General features: G+C 34.0%; 1 protein-coding gene across 3 annotated transcripts in view; it reads right to left on the bottom strand.

Annotated features, from left to right (window-relative positions):
• LOC140440098 (uncharacterized) overlaps positions 1–17,157 on the bottom strand; it is a 457,243-nt gene that overhangs the window by 56,686 nt on the left and 383,400 nt on the right. The window lies entirely within an intron of this gene.

Consider the following 17,157-nt stretch of genomic DNA (forward strand, 5'->3'; position numbering starts at 1 on the left):
CCTCTGGCTCGTCTTCCCACTGGTCCTCTTCGATCGAAAATTTTTCTGATCGTTGGGGCGTGCAAGGCGTGCTAATTTAATATATTTTACAACGTCAGGTTCCCCAAAACTTCTATATAACTCAAAGTTGTAGCGCCTACGCCACAAACCCTGTTCTTGGATTCCTCTATATATTTTTCTTAGAATTTTTCTCTCGAAACGTTTAAGCAATTCTTGGTCGTTCTGTGTAAGTGACCACGTTTCAGACCCGTATGTTAACACTGGCCTCATTAGTGTTTTATATATGGTAACTTTAATTTTTCTGGGTAGTTTTGGGGCCATATGCTTCCTCAAGCCATAATAGCACCTATTGGCAAGCACTATTCTTCTTTTAATTTCTTCGCTGACATTGTTGTCTTTGGTCAGCAGCGAGCCCAGGTAGACGAAGGTGTCCACAAGTTCCAGTTCCAGATCATCAATTAATAGTCTAGGTATCTGGTTGCCTGATCTAGTACAATACATATATTTGGTTTTCTGTGCGTTTATTTTTAATCCCATTCTAAGTGCAGATGCCCTTAGTGATCGAAATGCTTCGATCAGAGATTCTGTGGACCTAGCAATAATGTCTATGCCATCTGCATATCCGACCACTTGTACAGATTTATTAAAGATGGTGCCATTCGTATTAATATGGCACTCTCGAATTACTTTTTCTAGTGCAAGGTTAAATAAGAGACACGACAGTCCATCTCCCTGTCTCAGTCCATTTTTACAATGGAAGGGTCTGGAAAAGTCGTTTTGGATTCTGACTACACTCTCTACGCCTGTGAGTGTAAGTTCCGTTAGTTGAACAAGATGAAGCGGCATTTGAAATTCCACCATAGCCTGTAGAAGTTTTTGTCTGTTGACTGAGTCGTATGCGGCTTTGAAATCCACGAATATGTGGTGGGTGTCGACTCCGAACTCAAGCGTTTTCTCAAGAATCTGCCTGACTGTGAAGATTTTGTCACAGACATGCTCAATGAAATTTAATTCGGTACTGTACGTTGGCCAATCTGGCCATGGCATTTGAGAAAATAACAATTTCATTTAAATATTCACTGATAATGCGAGTAGTATGAAACTGGCATGTGTAAAAATCAACCATGCTTTTTCGCCTTGCCAGTATAGGCAAGCGAGCTACTGGCATGCCAATTACTAGCAAATGTGTTTTGTGCTTGCCAGTTACTGGCCTTTGCCAGCAACTGGCATGCCAGCTACTTTCCCAATTTACTGGCATGTGTGTATCCGGCTTTATTTTTAATTATTTTGAAAGTTGGTTGATCCTACAATTTTGGCTACGAGTATGGTGAGAACTAAAAAATATAATACCCATGAAGCGGCGACGTCTCGAAGAAGAGAGTTCTGAAGCTAGATTAAGTAGGCAGCAGCGAGAATCCGCGTCACAGAGGACACGAAGATCATTGGAAGATGGCGTTGAAAGGCAAGGTCAACTATACCGAGATTCAGTACTTCGTCAGGCACGCCAATATCAGGAAACTCAAGAGGAAGCCGCAAGTGAAATAGAGGGTGACTTAGTGCGGCCTCGTCGACATAGAGATCTGGAGACTGAGGAAGAACGACACGCAAGGTTGGCACAAGAAGCCGTACCTCGCCAAGCTCGCCAAAGTTTGCAAACTCTCGAGGAAGCCGCGAGTAGAAGGGAAGGTGACACTGACTGGCAACGTCTCGATCAAGCTCAGGATATCGTCAAGCTAGATTGACCTGAGGGACACAAATGCGTGAAGAGGGATCGCCACCGAGAGACACCTAAACAGCGACTAGAACAACAACAACAACTTGTTTTCCAAAAAAAATATACGAAACCAAAGGATGCGTGTTGCACAAAATCACTTGCAGGAAGACGCTGGAGCAATGATAGATGATGAAGACGCAGTCACTGAGCATTTGTATGGAGCAATGGACGTGAAATATCCATTGCTCTAAAGTCAGAAAAAATTGGAGGGAGGTACGATAAAATATGAGGAAGTCAGAAAAAATTGGGTGGAGTGACTGTAGATGGCAATTGATTGGATCCCCCGTCGCATGGCTACGGGCAAAATCACTAGTTGACCATATAAGCCGGTTTTTATTATGATGAATGATGATTTTTATTCTGATTTGAAGATAGAATTGTACAAATAAATAAAATTTGTAAATAGTTTATATAAAATGGACCGTGCTTTTTAATATAATTTTATAGTATTTAACTCTTGTTCTAAATTGGAAAATGCCGAAGAAGATTATAAATTTGTCTAGCTAATATTTGAAACTTTATTAAAATCCCATATTTTATGTATTGTATTTGTTTTCGAGAAATCTTTAAGTTATTTATTATGTTAGTTCTTAGTGATACGACCGGGTAAATAGTTATCTACTTAAATATAACACAAAGCATATTAATTTTAAAGATTGTAGAAAATTAGTGTTTGCATACATTTTAAATACGTAATACCTATTTTGTTATCTACTGCTTTAAGTGATTTTTTATATACGGGAAAGTGATTTACACAATGACTGCAGTGAGAAAGATAGAGGCTTTCCGTGTTTGTGTCAGCGAAAAATAAATAAATTGATTTATTATTTGCCAGTAAATTAACAATCATATATTTAATTGCAGGTTAAAAACGTGTTAAAACCAAATAAGCGGTCTCATATTCAGTTTTACAAAACTCTCTGTTTACAAAAACTTGTAAATATTGAAATAAAATGGTTTATAAGCATATGACGAAGTCAGTAGCTTTCAGTAGAGTATACACATTTTATAGTATACACATTAGATATTTCGCCCGTCAAAATTCTATCTCTTGCAAAAGTAAGCGCATTGAATTTGCAATTATTTTTCGTCACTTAACCGGAATATGTCGGATGTCGATCGTCGGCGGTTAATATAACTTTAAAATCCGTTTAGAATCAAATATGTATAATTTAAATATATTGTCGGGAACGGAGTATTTTGACCATAAGCAAACTGTTGATACCTTTGTATATTCAGATTACAATTATTTTAGAGCACAGATATAAACGCCAAATTGGATTAGCACTAGCTGGCATTATACGAGTGGAGTGGTCATAAATTAACTGAAATTAAATCGCTTTTGTTTGGATTTACAAAGATTTGAACCACAAACCTCGCAATCTACACATATCGAAGTGTTTCAGACAGCCAACCGAGTCATCAACGCGAACACCTTACTTTTGCTAATATTTTTTGTGAATACTGGATCTTATACGAGATTTATTTTAAGCAATTAATTAACATAAACTCCAAAACTAAAAAAAAATCACATGTTGTTTACGAGATACTATGTATTAACTGTGAAGGTGTCTACATTGGGCAAACCAGTCAACTGCTTCAATCCAGAATTCATTCTCACAAATATGGCAAAAACAACATCACTATTATATATTCTTCTTCTTCTTTACGCGACGGCGATTGGCAATCATCATGGCTATTCTAATCTTAGATAATTATATAATAATGACAGTAAACCATGAGATCTTCTTCTTAAAGTGCCTATCCGTTCCGGATGTTGGCGATCATGACGGCTACCTTTACTTTGTTTATTGCAGCGCGGAACAGTTCAGTGGTAGTCGTGTTATACCACTTTCGTAAATTTTGAAGCCAGGAAATGCGTCTTCTTCCCGGTCCTCTCTTACCATTTACCTTCCCTTGGAGAATCAGCTGGAGAAGGCCGTAACGTTCTTGATTTCTCATTACATGTCCTAGATATTCCAACTTTTTAGTTTTGATTGTCATGAGAATTTCACATTCTTTCCCCATTCTACGCAGGACCTCCACATTAGTAACTCTGTCAACCCAGGATATACGTAAGATTCGCCTATAACACCACATTTCGAAAGCTTCGAGCCGATTCATAGATGCAACAGTCAGTGTCCACGCTTCCATTCCGTAGAGCAGAACTGTGAATATGTAGCAGTTCAATAGACGGCATTTTGTTTTTAATGATATGTCCCGACTGTTGAAAATCGTTCTCATTCTAACGAATGCTGCTTTTGCTTTTATTATTTGCTGTTTAATTTCTGTTGAGTGGTCCCATTGGCTATTTTAAACCATGAGATATCAGATATCAATTTTCACTTCTGTCAATTCATTAATGTCACTGTCCCATTTTACGTTTTGGTAAGTTTTTTTATATATTTTACAATAACTTTTTGTTCCTAATCTTCTAAATTTTAGAATCTTGACAAAGGCACGGGTTACCTGCCTAAACGTTGATTTCAATGGCACAACAAAATCTAGTTCCAAATTGAATATCAGTTATTGAACCTAAACCAAAGGTTAGAAATCCATTAAACCAAACCATTAAATATAGTATGGTTCAAGAAACTCCATAAAGCTATATATATATTATTGTGATATTTAAAGTCTTGGTGCGCCAAGCAATAATTAGCTAATTAATTTTTTTGATTAATTAAAATTATTTAAATGATATGATTATTACTCTATCACAATTTTAATTCTTTTATCTCAGGGTTAAATTCGTGCTTCAATATCTATGCTATTACATGTGAAAGGTAAGGTCCAGAGAATACCGGAATAATAAAAAACACATATGATCTAACACTATATATTGAAATAAAAATAATGAAATAATTCACACTCAAAAGTTTTCAATAAACAAATCTCATATAATGATTCTCAAAAATTTTGTTCTACATACGAGAATAATCAAATTAAATGGTACAAACAATATTAATTGAAATCTCAAAATTCCGAACTATTCTAACTCTCCTAATCAAAATATTTATATCCTTTCTAAATTAAGTGTAAAAATTGTGTTATCAATAAAAGAAAAAACTGCAGAAAACAAAATATCTCTCTCTGATGATGAGTGGTCCAAATCCTTGTTCCTTATAGACTGTGTTATCTCCTCTCAACCGCTCCCTATGTAATCAGCAATCTTACACCGATTGTTGCAAGTATATCGTCCTTAATGATCTCCTTCAAAAGCACAAATCATTCAAATTATAATAGCCTTTTCTCCTCTCGATAAACTGAATCTCTCGTTGGCCCGAGTGAAAAATGACTCTTGGAATATCTTCTCTTTACGATAAACTGAATCTCTCGTTGGCCTGAACAGTGACTCTTGGAATATAAGTAGAGAAATATGACTTACAATATTTTGCTGCTTCAGCTCCTGTCAGATACACTAACTCCACAAAAACTCACCAACATTCAACACTACTGCTTGCTACATTTCAGGAACCGCCAGAGAACAATCCCTGTTCCTCCTACAAACTTCGAAAACCAACTCCCTCTATCTTTTCTCTCTCCTCAATCTCGCTAAACTTTCTCCCACACACTTATCCCACCTTTTTCAATCTCCGCCAATCACAACTCGTCACAATTCCCCCATTTCTTCATTTCGATAACAAACAAATTTTTACCTATAATTATAAATTTCCTAAAACTTATTTACAAATAATATTTTTCTATAAATCTTAAAACTAACAAAAACCTCTTTCTAAAATATCTTCTATTGTCTTTAATTACTGCACTAATGTATTTGTAAAAACCCGTTTCAATTTGTCTTTCACTTAAACTTATGCGGGTCACTTAAGTATAACAAAGAAATGATTGATGTAAAGCTTACATTTTGTTTGGTACAGGTAATTCAAGGATTTAATAACTTTCCTTCTCCGAAATGTTTGTTGGATATTATCCTAAATTATTTTAATTTTTTGTTGAACTTTGAAATATTTTAAACAAACCAATATTTTCTTGATTTTACATATCATAACAATATATATATATATATATATATATATATATATATATATATATATATATATATATATATATATATATCGAGAAAAGGAGTACGACCGTCAATCCAATATAAACTAAGGAACACTCGAAGAGTGGTGGGTTTTTCGGTCAAAGTGGAGAAATAAAAGACAAAGAAGGTGGCTACTTCATCTATTTATTGAAGACGTTTCGCTTTCTACTCAGAAAGCATTATCAGTTCATCTAAAAAGGACAATATGAAAAACCAAACATCCATAGAAAAGTTATAACATGTGTGTTACCTTAAAAAGACATGTAGCAGTCAATGATATTAAATATGTGAAAAAGCTTACGACAACGGACATTTAGAGATCAAGTTGTATAAACAATTAACTGAAACTAGGTACAGTTTACAAATTAACAAACTTAGCACAGCAAAAGAACATGTGATAATCATACATGTATATAAAAAATTATTGTAAAAAACTTAATGAAAAAAGATTAAAATTGATATGTAGAGAACTGGAAAGATCATAAGATGCACTTCTAACAATGTATTATCAGTTAAATTTAATCTTGACTTTAGGTAACATTATTGAATAGGTTAAGATTAAAATATAATATTTAAAAGTAAAATGAAGTTACCAGTCTTTACCTTACTTACGGACTGAAACTTGCGACAGAGAAAACCGAAGCCATCATTCTGAAGGGGACAAGGAACAGGCAAAATATTCAATTAAAATGTGCGGGAGCATGTCTAACACCCAAGAAACAAGTAAAGTATCTAGGAGTGACATTGCACCAGAATGGAAAATGGGGGAGCACGTGCGGTAGGTGGTCCGGAAGGCTGCGAATAGTACGGCTGCGTTGGGGAGGGTGATGCCGAAATCGTCCTCTACGCGGCACCAGTCTGGAGCGAGACGGTAGAGATAACTGCCTATAGGATTCTCATGACACGAGTAGACAGAACAAGTCTGTTGCGAGTGGCATGCGCCTACAGGACTGTGTCTGCGGCAGCCTTACGGACCATCACTGGATGTGTTCCGTTGCATGTTTTGGCGGTGGAAAGAAAAGAGCTTTATGAGAGAAGAGGTCCAAACGTTACTGTGGCCGAGAAAAGACAGGAAAGGGAAAGGTCAGTTGAAAGATGGCAAGAAGAATGGAACAACACGGAAGATGTGGCACAGTGGACGAAAATGCTGATCCCGAACATAAGAGATTGGGTGGACTGTGGCCACAGGCGACTGGATTATTTCCTGACGCAGGTGCTCACAGGACACGGGTGTTTTAGGGCCTACCTCTATAGGATCGGAAAGACTGATACAGATGAATGCCTATACTGTGGATACTCGGACACTGTGACACATACGATGTTAGATTGTAGCAGATGGATAGTGGAAAGGAACAGAATGGAGAGAGAGACAGGTGTGAATTTTGTTACAGTGAGAGAAATGATTGAAAGAATGATTGAAAATAAATTAGTTTGGACTAACATACACAGCTATATCCTTGCAGTGATCAAGAAAAAGGAAGAGGAAGAAAGACTGCTAAACCAACGCTAAAGGTAAGAGTGAATGATGCTGAAAGGTGAAGCTAGAAAAGTGGGTCACACTGTATGAGTTGGAATGCGTGAGTCAGACTGTGGGGAAGGAGGAAATAATGCCGAACTAGGAGCGATGAGTGTCTTCCACGCGCTACCTGGAACGAGACAGGGAACCTCCTTGCTGATGAATAGAGTGTGGATGTGTATGAATGAAAAATGAATGAATAAAGGTAGTGATTCGGAAGTGATGCCGGCATTACAGCAGCCATTCCGCTTCCGGATCGCTGGATGACAGAGGAGGGTCTGGTTTAGCAGGTAGGCGTTCGGCGTAGACTCGGCGACGAGAGGGCATTTTAAAGTACCTCGGGAACTATCTCCGGGAGTACGAAGAACGAATCCTGCACTAAAGTTAGTCAGGCGGCGTCCTGGACTGAGATGTCTTTTGAAGATTCCTGACCAACCCTCTATAAAGACGAAAAAAAAAGCTTACTAGGTGCCGCAGGTAAATGAATCTAACATGTGTAACACCCACGCCAACAACGTGAAAAGACAGTGGCCTTGATGTCAAAATATGACAGAACAGCAAGGCGAAATACCAACCTCTAGTGCAATAGAGCGGTACATTTAAAAAATATGATAAATTTTTGTGACAACTTGTCATAAAAGCCAAACAATGAAAGGAAAAGGTGGTTAAAATCACCATTTCCCCCCAGTGATTGTTTTAGAAAACCAATGAACAAAGCAAGCGAGGTCAATCCAAAATATCATATATTATAATATCTACGTTGTGACTGGTTCACCAACAGGTGAAGATTTAACCTTGGACTGTGGAAGTTAATAACAATATTAATATAAGTTTATTGAGCTTGATTAAGACAGCTTACCAACTTCAAGTTTTTGACCAAATGGTTAGAAATTGGTAAGTGAAGCTAACTTGAAACACAGATGACCCACGCAAAAATAAATTTTGACAAGGTATCCGAAAATATGCCGTTTAAATTTTGTTCGCATTAATAGACTGCATCCTTTAATAGTAATTTATCTAACAAGTTTCGAAAGTGATATTTAAAATACAATTACTTTTGGATCGAGTTACGTACAGTGTTTTTCTTGCAGGTGTTTATTATGTTAAAAGGAATCTGAATAGATACATTACTTATGAACTGTTTATTATAAATTACATATAACATAACAATTGCTCTCATGAATACATTATTTATGAATATTAATTAAACAATTATAACAATTACTTATATTAACATTCTTGGGGATATTACTTATGCAAGAATGACTTCCCCATTTATTATATGCACTTTTTTAGCATTGCTTTGTTTTTGAAATAAATTGTAGACCAACTCATACCTCTCTCTTGACTTTAGCGGTAATAATTCATAAGTATCTGTTTTAAAACTATCTGTATCTGTTTTAGCAGCTTCACTAATCTTATGTGCAATCATTTCGGCGTCACTGTCACCACTGATTTCAATTTTTTGAAATGGAAAAGCCTTTCGAATACACTTGTATATGAACAGCGTTACCATAATAAAAATACAAGTTGATATAATTGTTAAGGCCGCCTACGTAGATACTCAAAATCGTTTCTAAAGTAAAAAAATCCTTCCAAAGTGAAAAAAATCTTCCCGAAGATAGTGGAACTTTCGATTTTATAAATCGTACCGAGCGCATTGCTTATCCCACAAACTTATCCTATCAAAAACCTATTCCAGCTCCCTGCTTGATTCGCCTCTGGATAATGTATCAGTTTTATTAAATAAACAAAATATTATTTTAGATGTTCTTTTTTTATAATAGGCACAATTCGTATCAAATATTTCAGATATTTGAAAATAATGGATTAGGATATGTATCTATTGATATATTATCTCTCTATGATATCATCATAACAGGTATTTTATTACCAGCCAGTATCAATAGTCTGTTTATTTCATTTTGTTGACATTGTTACAAGGCAAAAGAAATTATGTATGAAACATATTTAATAAATAAACATAAACAATTATTTAATAAATCATTTAAGGTATACACAAAAACGCAAAGACTATTTAATCAGAAAAAAACAAAACAATTCGTAGTGGAGAAGAATTGAAGAGAAAGAAGTTGATTATTTCTCTTTAGTGTTGAGGAAATAACTCATAACCTATTACATATAATTCATAACATATTTACCACACTGAAAATGCCAAAAATAGAAAGTTCACAAGAGGCATTTGACAATTAACATTTAATAAAATGCAATACTATCATAATCAACAATAAATAATTAAAAAAAAACAAATGGAGCAAGAAATTTCATACACCAATATAAAAGACGATCAAGTAAGAAAAGAAACCATTTAACAGCAAAAATTTTATATTGCTAGTATTATTAGATATACCTACAAATAGGAATAATCTTATATACATCAATACCTTTAAAAAGAGAAAGAATAGTGGAAAAAATACTGTTAAATAATCACAAAACCATTAATTGCAATTAAATCCTTCTTTATCCGTTCCTCATCCATGTGAATAGAAACTCCCACGAAATACCACGAAGTTTTACTTTCCAAAACTTTCCTATACAAGCCCTTTGTTTAAAGACTAATCAGGAGATTTTCATAGGGGCTAATCCCCCACATAAAGAAGGATTTAAGTGGATAATCGTAAGGGATTGTAGATTTTCAGTACATGTAGCGAAATTTGAAAACCATGAAAATTCATATTTTACTTGCGCCGTGATATACGTATAATGATAACGGTATAAATGAATAGACAAAGCATAATATAAAATTGTGGAAGGCAACCTTTCTGACTACATATACGACTATTTCTGATACGTTCAAATTCAGGGTATTATAACATTACTTCCACGGAATGGTTACGTTGCTCCTAAATTGATCCTTTTCCAAGTTAATGTTATATTTTCTAATTTGGCTACACTGTATTGATTTTTGAAATAAATGATTTCGTCACTGGCTTTAATTTAGGTTATTTCTTTATCTTTATTGGGCCAAAGAGCATAGAAACATTCTCTATGAGGCGAGTTCGGTACGGATTTCTCAGAACCAGATTCTGGAATTTAATATTAGGGCTGTAAATATTGCTTTTTATTTTCAGTGTTGGACTTTCTGACTAGTGACTTTCACGATGTAACCTACGGTCGTCATCTCTATTGTTGCGGTTTCCTTGCACTTATATTTCTTTAGATTTTCTTTTTGTTCTTATCTTGTAATGTGAAATAGCTTGGATCTGTTTTCAACATCTAATGTTTATTGTGTGTCCCGTGATATGTTCGTGAGTAAGTCTGACGAAATTTGCTTATTTCTTAAACTCAGTTTGTGTTCATTTAGTCTGGAGGATATTCGTCAGTTGGCTTGTCCTACATATTTTTGGTTATAAGTTCCGCAGGACATATACTTGGCGTGCTTGATTCTCTAATGGAAAGGTGTCCTTGGCATGTTTTAGTATAGATTATAATGTTTTTAGTAGCGTATATGCGGTTATGTTGTATTTGCCTAAGACCCGTCCAATTGCATATTTGCAATATGCATTCTTTATGTATAAAGCTTTTGATTTGATTTATGTAGGTTCTTTTTATTGTTTGCTTGTTATTGTGCTTTTTGTATGGTGTTGCTTGTAGTAATTTTACCTGAGGGTGTGCTTTACTTTCGCCAATTTGCGTTTGCTTATTATTTGTTAGAATCATCATTTAGTCGTAAGAATCTTATAATAAGAGTGTTGGAAATAACTTTTATTTGTACTGTGTGATGATGTGAAAAAAAATTCAGATACCTGTCTGTGTAGATTTATTTATGATAAACAGTCTCATAGAAAGAGGTCCCTGCGTTTTGTGATAATGGAATCAAGAAAGGGAAGTCCGCTGGTCGACTCTAGCTTCAGTGTGAATTGTATTCTCTTGTGTATTGAATTGAGGTATTGGAAAATTGTGATATTCGAATTTTTCATTTGGTGAGACAGTTGGTCTATTAGTATGCTGTCCACGTATCAGATCCATCTTTTAGGCTGTATCTTTAACTTTTCGAGAGATTCCTTCTCCAAATAGGTCACGTAGAGATTTCTCACAGAAGAAGATGGTACATAGTTGCACCCTCTTTTTTTGTAATCTCTGGTTGTAAACAAAATAGCGTTTTGTTTGGACCAAGTATGAGAATGGTAAAAATGTTTTGGACCGTCATAAAAATGAATCAGTATGTATTAATACAAATGAATAGACATATTAATACTATCAATAAGAAAAAATTTTCTCAAAAAAATTATAATCCTCATTTTCGGCCATGTTATGAGGATTAAAAACTATGAAATATTGAAAATAATAATCAAAGCTAAAATTAAAGACAAATGCAGTAGAGGTAGAAGAAAAATAGCATTACTAAAGAATTGATGTCAACAATAAGTAGTGAGCACCATATGCAATTAGTTATCGTCGTTCTAGGAGGACATACCTTTTGAACGGAACAAAATTATTTTACAAATTATTTCTTTAATCGATTGTTATTTCAAATTTAAAATTAACGTTATTAAAATTAATGTTTATTAAGATTACATCTGGTAACAAGATAAGATAACAGTGATTGATAAAACTACAGATATTCGTCATAAGGTGTGCTTTGTTAGTATAAGTCACACAATTTAAAAAAAATTATATTACATTCAAGGATTTTTTTAATTTCAAAGGGTACGAGTAATGTTGCAGCATACATTCCTATATCATTTTAGTTGCACTTTCATACGTAGGTTACAAGTTTTTTGTGTTAATTTTCCAATCATAACTACTATCTTTTTTTGTGAATATCTCAATGCAGGGATTCTTTTCTTGATTATAAACTTGACTCAAAAAGTTTATTATTACTTCTTTTACTATGAAATATTTTTTACATTACGAATATATTACTACAATTCCTAAAATCTATCGAAAATTTTCTTGTTTCATTAAAGTTTTTTTCACATTTTGAGTGCAATAAATGCAACAGTAAGAATTGACTACAAAATCCAGACGTAGTGACCTTGAATTTTTTTCTGTTTAAACAAGAGTATCAGGGCCCCCACTGTTTAAACGGTGACAGTCTGACAGACGTCCGCTATTGACACCTAGAAAATCCTAGCAAACAAATGCTATTTTGGACTGAGTAGACATATGAGAAGCAGAAACTTAAGCCAAAAAACAAAAATAACCATATACAAAACCCTTATACAATCAGTGTTGACATATGGGTCGGAGACATGGAGCATTTCCAAGGCAGATGAAAAGCTCCTGCTTATATTTGCACGAAGGATCCTGAGAAGAATATTCGGTGGCATCTGTGAAAATGGTGTTTGGAGAAGGAGGTACAACTACGAGATATATCACAGATATAAACATATATTTGGTGGTAAAGACGTAGTATCTCTTATAAAAATAGGAAGACTAAGATGGGCAGGACATCTCGCAAGATCAGAGCAGAACAACCCTCCTAGAAGAATCCTTATGTCGCAACCTGTGGGAAGTAGAAGTAGGGGTAGGCCAAAACTCAGATGGAGGGATGGTGTAGATGAGGATGGTAGACAAATAGGCGCAGCAAACTGGCAAACAGTTGGCAATGGATAGAACTGACTGGCGTAATAGACTTGGGAAGATCGAGGCTCTTTTATAGGGCTGTAGCACCCATGATGATGATGATCGTCATATCTAGGGAAGACATAATGTATATTTATGCTCTCTGCAACACAGTGCATTGATTGAATAAATAAATACGATATAACTCATTGAAATCCCAAAATAACTACCGATTGAGGTAGGTTAGCATTCTTTGAATCTGCCTCCTCACAACATTTATAATTTGGTATTATTGTTGCGCTCCATAGTTTATTAATTTCCGCTAAATCTAAATGAACATTATATAAAGAAAATTTTAAGATCTTGATATTGCAGATTTTATGTAGACTACATACACGGTACACGCAAATTGTTTACTTTTATACGGTGGGTGGTAAATATCGTAATTTAAGCATATAAACAACGATAGAAGTGGAATGTCTCAATTACATTTGTATGAAAACGTTTATCGATACAAATAAATCTATGGAATGATCATAAAAATTATTTAAAACAAACACCAAGAAGGCGTATTACTCGGTATTGTATGTCACATGAGTAAACCAACAGAACTTTTTATGTTGGTTGAATATATAAATAAAATGAGTAAAATAGTATTTATTTTATATTATTAAAAAATACTAATCGCTGATAACCTTATGAGTATTGATTTGTCATATAAATTGCTAAAGACTACGGTTTTTAAAATTTTAAAAAACAAAATTTTACCAATTTTTAATGTTTTGGATCCAATATAAACCAGAACCACTATATATGCATAAGATATATCTATTGGCGACAAACACTATATGATATATCTAGGGGAGGGGGAGAAAGAATTTCTCTTCAGACGGTGAATGTTTTGTAATGCATCGATTGCATACGACTTTAAATGAGTCTCTCTGTTTGTCCAATGTAAGCTTTTGAATATTCTTTGTGGACTAAAGCCGGGCTTGTCTACTTAGTTTTTGCTACTATAAGTAAATGTTTTGTTTCTATTAATTAATTATCTCGTATTATAACATTTTGAGATTTATATTACCTATCCTATACAGTATATCAAATATTTTGCTTAAAGATTTAGTTATTTTGTTCCGTTTATGTAATATAACATTTTGCCAATTATATTTATATGCTCTTTATCCATTATTTACTAACACTGATATTCAATTATTTTCTGTAATTAGGTATCTGTTGACAATGAGATTTCTTTTAACTTTCTTGTTTGTTAAGAAAATTGTTTTGTTACTGGTGAATCAAGAAGGTTTATTAAATTTTAAAGCTTTTTTTCTGCTAGGGTTATAGAAAATAGTAAAATAGAAAAAATTATTTTTTAAATATTTCAATTCCAGTCATAATACGTTAATTTTGAATCTCACACACGTCAAATATACAACGAATAGAATACCTAGAGTGTAGTAATAGAATTTATTGGTAAATATATTATGTTTCAAAAAACAAACAACTTTGCTCTTATTTGAAATGCTTTGTTTACTGTTTGAAATGTTTTCTTCACATTTCAGTGAAATTGATTAAAGGTTTTGTGACAGTAGTTAGGAGCGTAAATGAATGATTTGTAGTAAAATAAACATTTTGCATAAAATTTAGTTTATCAGGAGTTTTGTCAATTTAGTAATAAAATCCACAAGGAAAATCAATTCCTGCAGCTGGCTGTATACCATGTATCACAAAAAAGAGGTTTAATTCTTTGTAAGTAGGTATATTTAAAAAACCCTTAGAAGGGCTACATTAAAATAACAAACGTTTTCGAAATAATAATTCCATCATTAGGCTTTTAACCTGATGATGGAATTATTATTCCGAAAACGTTTGTTATTTTAATGTAGCCCTTATAAGGGTTTTTTAAATATACCTACTTACAAAAAATTTAGTAATAGTGTGGTCAGTAATACAGAATAGTTTGTCAGCTTACTGTGCAGTTAAAAGAACATTATCTAGTTCTAGTGTTGCATTCAATTAACATAAAATTATATTTGGTAAGCATAACAGAAGAGAGAGAAGAGGAACCACCAACGATTCTTTAAGTTAAAGATGCAGTTAAAAAACTAGCCAGAAACAAATCATCCGGAATAGATAATCTCCCAACTGAACTATATAAAGCAGTTGGCCATGATACCTTAATAGTATTATAGCAGCTTATAAAAGAAATATGGACACGGAAATCCCTCCCCAATGATTGGAATATCGGAATACTTTGCACCATACACAAAAAAGGAGATATCTTTGAATGCTTTAACCACACAGGAATTACGCTTCTAAATGCAGCGTATAAAATATTTTCCACAGTACTATGTCACCGTACGACACCATATGCAGAACGGATAGTAAGAATATACCAGGCTGATTTCAGAGGTGGTAAATCGACAATATGGCAATAATACTCATCACATATTTATAGACTAAAAAGCAACCTATGACTCTGTGAATAGAAGAGAAATGTTCAAAGCAATGAAAGAGCTAGGAATACCAAATCAGTTGGTATTCCTAGCTCTCAATCAATACATATGTCACAAATCACCACCACTGGTTGAATATATATTAAGTGCAAATCCCCCCCTATGCTGATGATATCAATATTGTTGGGAGAACGGAAAAAGCTGTAACAGAGGCGTATGTAGCATTAAAAGAATCAGCCACAAAAATGGGTTTAATAATAAACACCAACAAAATGAAGTATATGAAAATAAGCATGCAACCACAAATCCTACGACCACTTGTTATAAAAAATGACGTCACTGAAGCAGTGAACGAATTTGTTTACCTGGGAGCGCTCCTTAACACTAAAAATAATACTACCAGAGATAAACCGCAGAATTTGCACGGCCAACAGATGCTATTTTGGGCTCAATCTCCTCCTTAAATCCACAATTATATCAAGAAATACAAAAATAAAACTCTACAAAGCAATAATACGCCCGGTTCTAAAATACGGTTCAGAGACCTGGACTCTAACAAAAAATAAAGAAAACTTGTTAGGACGTTTCGAAAGAAAAGTACTAAGGCTAATCTATGGAGCAGTGAATGATAATGGAGTGTGGAGAAGACGATATAATTTCTAACTTTATAGAATATATCAGGAACCTGATATCGTAAAACATATTAAGATAGGACGTCTGAGGTGGATAGGGCATGTAATGCGGATGGAACAAAATGACCCAGCTAGAAAAACACTCCTTGATAATCCCATTGGTCAGGGAAGAAGAGGAAGACCCAGAACAAGTTCCTTGATAACAGGCTAGGACCCAGGCAGGGTTATAAAGCCAGAATGATGATGATAATACGCTAATCTGTATTATTTTTAAATAGAAATAGAATAGAAGAAATTTTCAAGCTATAGATCTAAAAGGCTTGCGTCAGATTTATGTTTCTTATTTGTATAAATATTTTGAAAAAATTAGTAAAGAAATTATTTTAATATTTGATGTATACCCAAAACAATATTTCGAAAAATGACGACCAAAGAAACATCTTGAGAATAATATTGTATGTGAATAATTTGCAAAACATTTAGTTTTTATTATTTTATTCATTTTGTAAAAAAAATTATTAAGTTAATATAAATATAAACATAAAAAATGACAAATATTTCTGAAAATAGGAATACACTGATTGAAATAATGAAAACTATGAATTTGACTAAAAAATAACAAAATAAATCATTAGGGTCTAATATTAATAAATAACCATACATAAATTTCATCCTGCGTCATTTTCCGCTCAATTCCAAAAGGCTCAAACCAGACGAAGCCCTAGTTAACGTAATTTAAGCGGATCACCCGGTAAATCGCGCACAATGCCCGCTTTGCCACATTTACCTACGAAATTAGAACTACCACTTGATAAATGTTTGACACAAGACACTGATCCGGAAAGTCTATATGATTTGACGTTAATCGAGTAAATCCACACTTTCGGCTAGCGCAAATTTTGTGATAACACTGACTGCTATCGTAAATTACTACAGTACAGATTGACCTTCGCCGGTATTATCACTCATAGACGTATCACGGGGAGAATAATTGAATAATGGATCGTGGAAATATCGTCATAGAATGACTTGTAAATGGCATACGATGTGATGGTACTACAATTTATCAAATGCGTCTATAATTGTCAAAAAACGTATAAAACTGATTCGACTGCTATTGTATATTCGGTAAAAAATAGCGTTCCCGCCACTACAACCATAAAGGATAATATATGGTGAGACTCTTTTATTGTATATGGATG

The sequence above is a fragment of the Diabrotica undecimpunctata genome, chromosome 4, assembly GCF_040954645.1.
Source record: "Diabrotica undecimpunctata isolate CICGRU chromosome 4, icDiaUnde3, whole genome shotgun sequence".
Classification (NCBI taxonomy): Eukaryota; Metazoa; Arthropoda; class Insecta; order Coleoptera; family Chrysomelidae; genus Diabrotica; species Diabrotica undecimpunctata.